A 13,127-nucleotide genomic window follows, 5' to 3' on the forward strand; every position below is an offset into this window, starting at 1 on the left:
ATACTCGACTTGCTTTGATCACAAATCAATCACGATCTGTATAAATCACAAATTCATAAAGATACATATGTTGTATTGTACTAACATAAACATATCCCTAAAACAAAATCATAATATACTTGAAAATCATTTTCTACAAAAATACTTAACACTTAATAATTCCTTTTAACATTGGCACCAACATTTCCAATTTACACAAAATGCTCCTTCTCCATTTTATCACTTAGACTCTTAAAACCATAATTTCAGCATTGAAATTATTACCATTCAAATGCTTTTAAAAAGGCATAATTACATTTAAGCAGTCCAACTATGCAAATATTGCACATAAATCACCAATCTTTTCAAGCTTCCAAAATAGTCATTTTCACATATAAACACTATCTATATTCCAAAATATTGCACATATAAACACTCCATAATCAATTGAATTATGCACTCCTATGTTATACGAATATGTACTCTTGTATTAGTGCAATTATGCTGCAAGACCCATCTCCCGTATACCTTTCCATGTATGAGATACAAATGTCACATCACTTATATAAACAGTTCCTCATTTATAAACCCGTAAAAATTTTGTTTCTTTTTATAAAACATTTTAATTTTCTAATAACAAAACATGCGTTAAATTTAAATAGACAAACAAAAAGGAATGTTCACACTTCATCATTTTGCATCAGGTTAAATAAAATGCTTTTCAGAGCGTTTTAACTAAATCTATTACATACCAACTAACTACATCAAAAGTAGACATAAATGTCATATTGTTACTGACGAGAAGACACTTGTTTGGTGATGTTCGATGATCTCCTTACTCCGATGGTATCCAAACCTACGTTTGAAATCAACACACGTTAAGTAATTTCTTAGTGAGACATACTTAATCATAAGCAAACTTATAAATATAAGTAAAGTATAACAATTCCAATATCGAGCAACTCTTTATAATTTATTATAAACCTTATCAATTTGTTCCCTTAGTGCTAATATGGTAATTTACCAACTTTCTATTCATGTTCATTCATTAAGCTAAACACGTAGTTCCTATACGGTAGTTCATCAAATTATAATGAATTTCGTGGGTTTGCACAGATAGTGCCTATACGGTTATTCATCAACTCATGATGAATTCTGTGGATTTGCACACATAGTTTCTGTATGGTTATTCATCAACTCATGATGAATTATATCGATTTACACACATAGTGCTTGTACGGTTATTCCAACTCATGATGAATTCCATGCATTTGCACACATAGTTCATGTACAGTTATTAATCAACTTATGATGAATTTCGTGAATTTTCACACATAGTGCCTGTACAGTTATTCATCAACTCATGATGAATTCCGTGGATTTGCACACATAGTGCCTTTAGTACACATAGTACTGATATACCATTGCAACATATAATTTTAACAATATCTATTTATAACTCTTAATGTACATAATAAATGCACTCACCTGGCTTGTCTCACTATCGTATCCAAAATGCAAAGCTGATTACTCAGGTACTTTGCCCTTCGTTTTACTTGACTCAGAACTTGATTTCGATCTATTCAATCACCCATTAAAGACGCATACAATATCAATTATTAGTATATTTTCCTAACAATTATACTTAAATAATACTTAGGAGTACTATTATTATATTTTCTATAATAATCTTAGCCTATCTTCACTTTTCTGACTCATTAGTATCGATACCCATACCATGGTATCGATACTACTATAATATTGTACCGATACTCTATTATGGTATCGATACCATTTTTGCATTCTATAATCAATGGTATCGATACCTTCCTCACAGTATCGATACCCCCTTTCGATATTGATACTACTTGCATTAGTATCGATACTACTCAGTTGTTCTTCCCATTTTAAGCCTATAGTATCAGTAATATTCTATCAGTACCGAAACTCGTACCCAAAATTAAAAGCTGATTACTGAGGTACTTTTCCTTGTCCTTCATTTTACTTGACTTTGGAACTTTATTTTGATTTATTCAATCACCCATTAAAGACACGTACAATATCAATTGTTAGTATATTTTTCTAACAATTATACTTAAATAATACTCAAAAGTACTATTGTTATATTTTCTATAACAATCTCATCCTATCTTCACATTTCTTGCTCATTAGTATCGATACCCATACCAAGGTATCGATTCTACTATACTATGGTATCGAAACCCTATTACAATATCGATACCATTTTTGTATTATGTAATTAATGATATCGATACCTTCCTCACAGTATCAACACCCCTTTTCGGTATCTATATTACTTTCATCAGTATCGATACTACTCAGCTAATCTTCCCATTTTAAGAATATAGTATCGTTATTGTTCTATAAGTACATATACTCGTACCCATATTTTCCTATTTTTAACCCGATTATTACCCAAATTGGGTCAAATTTCCTTATGTTTACACCTAAAAATACTATTAAACTTTCTTTATTTAACCATACTGACTTTCTTCATTTAGCTTTTTAAAACATCTAACCTCTTCCAAGAACATGTAAATCTAAGAATTACACCCCTTTTTCCTATCATGTTCTTAATCCCATCCAATTCTTCTAATCTCTTATTTACATCTTTGACAAGTCAAATATACTAATAAACATCAGTAAAAACTCATATTCTAACATATCATTACAAACCCCATTTCCTTATATCTCCCATATTTCATCATTCTCTTAGTTTTGATCCCATTTAATCATTCCTTAAGTTTCTATCATACTTAATGCTTCAAAAATCAACCAAAAACAAAAGAATAAAGCAGCAAATTGAAATATCACCTTTAGCTATGGAAAAGAGCTTTCCACGTGAAAGAAGAAGAAGAAAAGAATTGACCTAGCTAACTCACCTTTCCCGTTATTTCTTTACTTTCATACATTATAAAGAATGAATTTTAAATTTATTTTATTCCAAATGACCAAAATGCCCTTTTAAACATCCCTTGTTACAATTTAGTCTAAATTACTAATCCAAATCATTTCTCATCTTTTATCATTTAATCACTTTAATCCTCAAATTTTTAAATATTTTCAATAAAGTCCCTAATTCGATATTCAGGGCATTACAACTCTCCACCTTTAAGAAAATTCATCATCGAATTTAAAGAAGTACCTGAAATGAAGAGATGTGGAAACTGCTTTCTTATATCTTCTTCTCTTTCCCAAGTAGCTTCTTCTACCTTATGATTATGCCAAAGCACTTTAACCAATAGAATCCTTTTTTTTCCCAATTCTTTGGTTTCCTTAGCCAAGCTCCACACTGGTTTCTCCTCATAAGTTAAATCTGGTCAGATCTCTATTTCTTAGGAGTGATAACATGGGATGTATCTGATATGTACCTCCTAAGCATCGATACGTGAAAAACATTGTGGATCTTGTCCATATCCAGAGGCAAAGCTAATTGATAAGCTACTGGTCTGATCCTTTTTAATATCTCAAAAAGCCCAATAAATCTAGGACTCAGCTTTCCTTTTCACCCAAAACATAATACCTTTTTCCAAGGCAAAACTTTCAAAAATACTTTATTTCCCTCTTGAAATTTGATTTCCTTTCTTTTCAAATCAACATAAGATTTCTTTCGATCGAAGGCTATCTCCAGATTATCCTGAATATTTTTTACTTTCTCCTCCATTTCTCTCATCAAATTTAGGCCAACCAAGTCCCTATCTTTGAGTTCAAACCAATTTAATGGTGTTCAACACTTTCTCACATGCAAAGCTTCATACGGGGCCATCTTGATACTCGATTGGTAACTATTGTTATATACAAATTTTGATAAAGGCAAATACCTTTCCCATGATCTGATAAACTCAATCACACATGCCCTTAGCATATCATATAGTATGGTAATAGTTCGCTCTAATTTCCCACCTGTTTGTGGATGAAAAGTTGTGCTAAAGTTCAATCGAGTACCCAATGCCTCATATAAAGACTTCTAGAATCTTGAAGTAAACCTTGGATCTCGATCGGACACTATCGATATCAGCACTCCATGCAGTCTAACTATCTCTTTTACATATAACTACGCATATTTATTCATCGAGCATTCTACTCGAACTGGAATAAAATGAGTTGTCTTAGTCAATCGGTCCACAATTACCCATATCGAGTCCTTTTTACCTGGTGACAAAGGTAGCCCCGACATAAATTCCATTGTAACTCATTCTCACTTCCACTCAGGAATGGATATTAGTTGTAGTAATCCGAAAGGAACTTGATGTTAAGCTTTCACTTGATGACATGTCAAACATTTTACAACAAACTCCGTTACAACTCTTTTCATACCAGCCACCAATAACGACTCTTCAAGTCCTGATACATCTTATTCTCACAGGGTGCATCGTCAAATGGCTATAATGTTCCTCAAAAAGAATATCTTTCCTCAATTCATCATCACCGGGAATGCAAAGTCTCCCATGGTAATATAAACATCCATTATCTTTCATTTTAAAATCTTTGGCCTCTTCTTTTCCGAATTACGCCAGTCTCATCAAGCATTTCTAATCTCGACTTTGTAGCTCTTTTACCCGTTCCAAAAGCATCAACTTTTACTTCAATTCAGTAATCAAAGCATCATCATCCTTTAAAGATATACGTGCATCTAAAGCCCTTAAAGTGGCAAAATCTTTCGACTGAGAGCATTGGCTACCACATTAGCCTTTCCCGGATGATAGTCAATAACTAAATCATAATCTTTTAAGAGCTCAATCCATATTCTCTGTCTCAAATTTAGTTCTTTATGAGTCAACAAGTAATTTAAACTCTTGTGATTTGTATAACAAGGCAACGCTCACCGTACAAATAATGACACCAAATTTTCAATGCAAACTCCACTGCTGCAAATTCCAAATTATGCGTAGGATAATTCCTCTCATAATTCTTCAACTGTCTTGAGGCATAGGCCACAACTTCCCTTCTTACATCAGCACACATCAGCCGATTATGGGATGCATCACTGTAAACGACATAATCTTTACCCGACTCAGGTTGCACGAGCATTGGGCCATGGTTACTATTATCTTTAGCAGTTTAAAACTTTCTTGGCATTCTCCTATCCATACAAAAGGCACATCTTTTCGTAACAACTTAGTTAGCAACAAAGCTAACATTGAAAATTCATCACAAATCGCCTATAATAACCAGCAAGCCCAAGAAACTCTGAACTTTCATAATATTCTTTTGGGGTTGCCAATCTACTACTTCTTGATCTTTTCGGGATCCACTCTTATGCCTTCTGTAGAGACTATATGACCAAGGAAAGCAATCTCCACCAACCAAAACTCGCATTTAGACAATTTTTCATATAACTTCTTTTCATGCAGTGTCTGTAGAACCACTCGGAGATGAGCATCATGTTCCTCTATTGACTTGGAGTATACTAATGTATCATCTGTAAATACCACCATGAATTGATCCAAGTAAAGCTGGAATACTCTATTCATCAAGTCCATGAATGTTGTAGGAGCATTAGTCAATCCAAACGGCATTACCACAAACTCATAATGTCTGTACCGAGTCTGAAAAGCCGTCTTGGAAATATCCTCCTTTTCGATCTTTAACTGATGGTACCCCAACCTCATATCTATCTTAGAGAACACTATTGTACCTTTAAATTGATCAAACATGTCATCAATCCTCGGAATAGGATACTTATTATTCATCATTACTTTATTTAATTAATTATAGTCAATACATAACCGCATAGACCCATCCTTCTTTTTCACAAATAACACAGGTACTCCCCAAGGAGAAACATTGGGTCTGATAAATCCTTTATCAAGTAGCTCTTGCAACTGTGCTTTTAATTCCCTTAACTCCATTGGAGCCATTCAATACAAAGCCATAGAAATAGGTTCGGTACCCGAATAAACCTCAATACTGAGTTCTACTTCATGATCTGGAGGTAAACCCGATAACTCTTCCGAAAAGAACTCTAGAAACTCTTTTACTGTGGGAATATCGTGTAACCTTATTTTCAGCACTCAAGTATCTATCACATTAGATAGAAAAGCTACGCATCCTTTTGACATCATTTTCTTTGATGTCGTGGCTGATATCACATTGGAGGGTGATTTCACTTTTTCACTTATCACTACAATTTCATAGCCTTTTGCATCCATTAAGAATAATCGCTTCCTGCGACAATCCACCCACCATGATGTGGAGATAACCAATTCATGCCCAAAATGATTTTAAACTCATCAAAAGGCAAATCCATCAAGTTAGCCGAAAACACAACCCCTTGAATTTTAATCGAACATTTCAGGCACACCCGTGTTACCTTGGCACTATGACCCGCTACCATTTCACTAAAAATTGGTTCTAAAGGAATTCCTCTATTTCTAACCAACTTTGTACTAATATAAGAGTGCGTAAAACCTGGATCAACTAGAACAAATACATGCACATTAAAAAGGTGAAATATACCTATTATGATCTTCGGATCATCCCAATCCTTACTGGTCTTTATATTATAAACTCGGGCCACTACCCAAGTCTATTATCTATGGCTAGTCTCGTAGTGACCTGATATTCCTCTACCTCTATTTATACTTGGTGCGGCTACTGATCTCTCGGTTTGTGCTGATCTATCCCAAGACTTCTATATACAATTCCGAACATAGTGACTCGTTTATTCACAAACAAAAAAAGTGATAGAAAACACTCTATATGTTCCCCGGTGAATTCTACCACAGATCAGATATTGATTACTTCTTTCTCCAAAAGCTCTACCCGAGCTAGCAATAATAGAATGGGATTATTTAGTCTTCTATGAAGCTATAGTTGAACCAGCTCTATCTGTATATCTAGAACATGAGCCCTTGTCTCTCTTAGCATGGTGTGAAGATGAAGACATTATAATCCTTTTACCCGTCTGAATACTTTGCTCCGCTGCTATAGTTTCCTCTTGAGCTCTTTCAATAGCCTTTGCTCTGTTAATAACTTCTTGCACACTAGGAAAGTTTAAGCCAACATCATCTCTTTCAACTTAGGCCTCAGACCCTCAATAAACCAATCTCGACGAGCTTTATCATTAGGAACCACCTTGGTAGCATAAATACTGAGCTTATTGTATTGGGCCTCATACTCTTGCATCGCTCGATCGCCTTATTTCAAGTTAGGAAACTTCAATAGCATTGACCTCATAAAATGCTCCCTGATGTACTTGTTCTTGAAAGAATTGCCAATTTATTTGTTCGGGTGGTGCATACATCGTCGTATTTGTCCACCACACCTGAGTTGATCCTCGGAGTAACGATGCAGATTCGTCCAGATTTTCATGATCGGAGCACTGTAAACTTTCCAACATCATCATAACATAATTCAACCATAAATCCGCATCAATCCAACTTTCACCTTTTTCTCCCCTGAACTGAGGAGCTCTCAAACTTCTTAACTCCTTAGGGATTAACATTCGCTGTGCTAGAGGAGAGGGGGAGCAGAGTAGGCTGAAAGCTTGTCAGAATAGCATCGAGCTTGCATAAAAGCTCAAACTCCGGAACATACATACCCTGAGGTACCAGTGCGCTGACGTTCTCAGACGGAATCAGATGTTCGCTATTCTACTCATAACTTTCACTACCCGGTCCATCTCTACTCTCTCTTCCAACTACTTTTCTTGAATTTGTAGAATCCAAAATCTAGTATAACATACATAAAAATAATACTTAAGTTAGTAATAAGAGACATCTATCATATTATTTCTATACCCTATCAGTAACCTTGATATCTTAGTGAATGTAACCTCTTTTTACATCAAAATACACTAGATTTCGGTCAAGAATCGGGTAAACCTGTAGCTTTGATACCAATAAATGTAACACCCATCTCCCGTATACCTTTCCGTATACGAGATACATATGTCACATCACTTAAATAAACAATTCCTTATTTGTAAACCCGTAAAAAAATTGTTTCTTTTTATAAAACATTTTAATTTTCTAAGAATAAAACATGCATTAAATTTAAATAGAAAAACAAAAAGGAATGTTCACACTTCACCATTTTACATCAGGTTAAATAAAATGCTTTTCAGAGAGTTTTAACTAAATCTGTTACATGCCAACTAAAAACATCAAAAGTAGACATGAATGTCATACTGTTACTGATGAGAGACACTTGTTTGGTGATGTTCGATGATCTCCTTACGTCGATGGTATCCAAACCTTCGTTTGAAATCAACAGACGTTAAGTAATTTCTTAGTAATGCATACTTAATCATAAGCAAACTTATAAACATAAGTATAGTATAACAATTATAATATCGAGCAACTCTTTATAATTTATTATAAACCTTATCAATTAGAACCCTCAGTGCTAATATGGTAATTTACCAACCTTCTATTCATTTTCATTCATTAAGCTTCACACGTAGTGCCTATACGGTAGTTCATCAAATTATGATGAATTTCGTTGGTTTGCACACATAGTGTTGTACGGTTATTCATCAACTCATAATGAATTCTGTGGATTTACACACATAGTGCATGTATGATTATTCATCAACTCATGATGAATTCATGGATTTGCACACATAGTGCCTGTACAGTTATTCATCAACTCATGATGAATTCTGTGGATTTGCACACATAGTGCGTGTACGGTTATTCATCAACTCATGATGAATTCCATGGATTTGCACACATAGTGCCTATAGTACACATAGACTGATATATCATTGCAACATATAATTTTAACAATATCTATTTATAACTCTTAATGTACATAATAAATGCACTCACCTATCTTGTCTAGATATCGTATCCAAAATTCAAAGCTGATTACTGAGGTACTTTTCCCTTGCCCTTCGTTTTACTTGACTCGAGAACTTTATTTCGATTTATTCAATCACCCATTAAAGACACGTACAATATCAATTGTTAGTATATTTTGCTAACAGTTATACTTAACTAATACTCAAAAGTACTATTGCTATATTTTCTATAACAATCTCATCCTATCTTCACATTTCTTACTCATTAGTATCGATACCCATACCATGGTATCGATGCTACTATACTATGGTACTGAAACTCTATTGCGGTATCGATACTATTTTTGTATTCTGTAATTAATGGTATCGATACCTTTCTCACAGTATCAATACCCCCTTTCGGTATTTATATTACTTTCATCAGTATCGATACTACTCAGTTGTTCTTCCCATTTTAAGAATATAGTATCAGTACTGTTCTATAAGTACATATACTCGTACCCATATTTTCCTATTTTTAACCCGATTATTACCCAAATTGGGTCAAACTTCCTTATGTTTACACCTAAAAAATACTATTAAACTTTCTTTACTTAACCATACTGACTTTCTTCATTTAGCTTTTTAAAACATTTAACCTCTTCCAAGAACATGTAAATCTAAGAATTACACCCCTTTTTCCTATCATGTTCTTAATCCCATCCAATGCTTCTAATCTCTTATTTACATCTTTGACAAGTTAAATATACTAATAAACATCAGTAAAAACTCATATTCTAACATATCATTAAAAAACCCATTTCCTTAGATCTCCCATATTTCATCATTCTCTTAGTTTTGATCCCATTTAATCATTCCTTAAGTTTCTATCATACTTAATGCTTCAAAATTCAACAAAAAACGAAAGAATAAAGTAGCAAATTGAAATATCACCTTTAGCTATGGATGAGAGCTTTCCACATGAAAGAAGAAAAATAAAAGAGTTGACCTAGCTAACTCACCTTTCCCCTTATTTCTTTACATTAATACATTATTAAGAATGAATTTTAAATTCATTTTATTCCAAATGACCAAAATGCCCTTTTAATCATCCCTTGTTACAATTTAGTCTAAACTACTAATCCAAATCATTTATCATCTTTTATCATTTAATCACTTTAATCCTTACTTTTTAAATCTTTTCAATAAAGTCCCTAATTTGATATTTGGGGCATTCCATATGCACTCTCGTATTAGTATCAATAAGTTCTTTTGTATTAGTGTATTCGTGTACTCCTGTATCAGTGCAATTTTGCACTCTGAATTAGTGCATTCGTGCACTCATGATTCTAATACATTTGTGTATTGTTGGCTCTATGTATGCAATTAGCAAAAGATAGAATACAATAAATTAAATAATACAAAAAATAAACAGTACAGTGAAAGGAGTGGTACAAAAAAAGAAACAGTAAGAGAAAAATGAATAATACAGGAAGGTGGGAAAATACAGTTCTTATTATTATGTTTTATAGTAAAATTTATTACATAAAGTTTGAATTACAATTAAAGAATGATATACAAACAAAGAGATATATTGAATTGAATTGGAATATGAATGACATGTATATGTGTGTAATATAGACATAATAATAATAGTTGTTGTCAGTGGGTGGTCGTGTGGAGGAAGACAATAACCAAAAGAAATTATATTAAATAAACCAATTACATACATTACAAATGTTTTACATATAATGAGATAAAGGATATTACAAGAGTTATATTAAAATATAAATAAAATAGTATGAGAATATGTAATAAAGAGAGGTGGAAATATGATAAGATACTATGCAATTATGTATGAGTTTTGTAATATTTTACGTTATAGAGATTAATTCATTAAATTTTTGAATTAAACAAATACAATTATGATATAAAATAGTATTAAACGGTCTAGTTATTGCATAAAATTGAATAATAATTAGAATTAAAATATTTATTTATTATTTTATGTGATTAAACAGTTTAATAATAAAAACGTTAAATTTTGAATTCTAAAAGAAGCACAATTTTATCAGTTTATGAATAGTAACTGCTATACAGAAACATGTGGCATCCTTAACTTGTATTCAACTATGAATGCGGGTTAAGGGTGTTACATTTAATGATATCAGAGTTGTAGGTTTAGTTGATTACTCAACCTAAACCGAAGTTAAAATATGTTTAAAATTTTGAACATGTCATAAGGATATGGTATATGCACCATTGATCTAATATAATTAAGAAGTACTTTTATCTATTTGCATCGAATACATGTTAAAAATTTAAGGACGAATTTTCTTAAGAGGAGAAGAATTGTAATACCCCAAATTTTGGAAAGTGACCAAAATATAAATTTTGAAAATTTAGAAGCCAAAGTAAAAAATTTGGGAAAAGTTTAATGACTAAAGTGATAATTTTTCCTAAAAGAATTTTTATTTTGTAAATGAATAGTTCAACCCTAAGAATTATATTTATGTGGGAATCAATTTTTTATCTGGGATTTGTATTAAAAGCTATTAAGAGATAAAGTTCGGTAAAATATTCGAATAACCGGATCGAACCAGAAGTTTGTAAAAATTTGAAAGATTGTAGTTTGAGGTTATAAATATTATTTTGATAATTTTAGACAATGAAACTTAACATGGAACAATGGAATTTAGTGGAATTTTCATGTTAAAGTGGAATAGTGGAATTTAGTTACAAAATTTATTTTTTGGAAAATTAGTAAATGATATTTTTATATTTATTTAATGGTATTAAAATTAATAATAAAAGGATGGCATGAGAGTAACTATGAAGATTCATTAATGGTAGAAATGTCATTTAGCAAAAATGGATTTTTTATTCTTTTTTAAATACGCATTAAACAAGTGAAAAGGGGGAAAGAACTATAAAATTCAAGAAATAAAAAACATTCTGCTCATTTTTTCTACTATCCAGCTGTGAGCTTCATGGAAGGAGGAATAAGGTATGTTTTCCCCCTTCATTTTAGTCCTTTTTCCTTTGATTTTTGGATTATAAAATAGAAAAATGATCCATATCAAATTCTCTATCATTTGATTATACTATTTCATTGTTTTCATGCTTGTAGTCATTGTTTTGATTGTTAGAGTGGATGATGAATAAGTTTAACTTTAAAGATTTAAGGATATATTTTTATGTTGTTGATATTATAGTTATTTCTAAGCTTGAATAATGATAAAAACCCATTTGGAATTGCTTATAGACTACTCGGTTATGGCTATTTTTATGAAAAAAAAATTGAAATTGGATTGTTGTTGATATCGAAGTGATTGTGAAAGGATGAATATGATGTGTTGATGGTGAATTCATGCTTAAATCAAGTAGTAAATCAAGCTTAATATATTTTATTCCATTAGGCCATGGGAAGAAGACAAAGAAAAATTATGAAAAAATTATAGAAGGTATAGAAATGATGTATGAATGATTCTACATGCTTAAAATATGATTTGGACCAAATTGGAAAAAAGTGAAACTATAGGGACTTAATTGTATAAATTGAAAAATATGGAGTTTAATGTGCAATTATTTAATAATTGATATACATTTTTTTAAATTGAATGTTGGAGTGCTAAATTTGATATTTGGATAATGATTTGGATCAATTTGAAAACTTGTAAAATTTAAGGACTTATTCAAAAGTTTTGGAAAATATGAGGATTCAAGTTTAATTGTTTAATAATTAAAGTACTATGCTGGAATTTAAATGTTAGAATGTTGAAGTTGATGTTAGACTGTGAAATTGAACTATTTTGGAAAGTTGGTAAAGTTTGGATGCTAAATCGTAAATTATGGGAAATATAGGGACTTGAGTGAACATTGTGTAATTATTGAGGTACGAAATATAGGTTGATGAATATAGGGACTTGAGTGAACATTGTGTAACTATTGTGGAATTTAAATATAGGGACTTGGATTAAATTACAAATTTATATAAGTTGTGGGTACGAAATGGAAATTGGTATAAGTTGATGAATAGAAATTGAATATATTTTTGAAATGTTTAAACTTGTTTTATGATGTTTAAATTTGGAATTAAATGGAAAAAAGGATCAAATTATAAATATAAAGAAATTACGAGTTGAAACAAGAATTGTATTAATGTTGATATATTAAGTAAATGCATTATTTGGATACTTGATTATGTTATTTGATAGTTGAATTTAAAGTTAACGGCAAGGGGTCATTTTTGAATAAAAAAGTGAAGATGAATTCTAAAAGAATTTTCCCTAAGGATAAAATTATGGTATTATGGAATTAGAATCGAATTTAGAAGAATGTATAAGTTGATTGACTAAATTGTAAATATGGATAAATTATGAATTAAAGTAGAAATTGAATA

This window comes from Hibiscus syriacus, unplaced genomic scaffold (genome assembly GCF_006381635.1).
Source record: "Hibiscus syriacus cultivar Baekdansim isolate YM2019G1 unplaced genomic scaffold, ASM638163v2 tig00002193_pilon, whole genome shotgun sequence".
NCBI lineage: Eukaryota > Viridiplantae > Streptophyta > Magnoliopsida > Malvales > Malvaceae > Hibiscus > Hibiscus syriacus.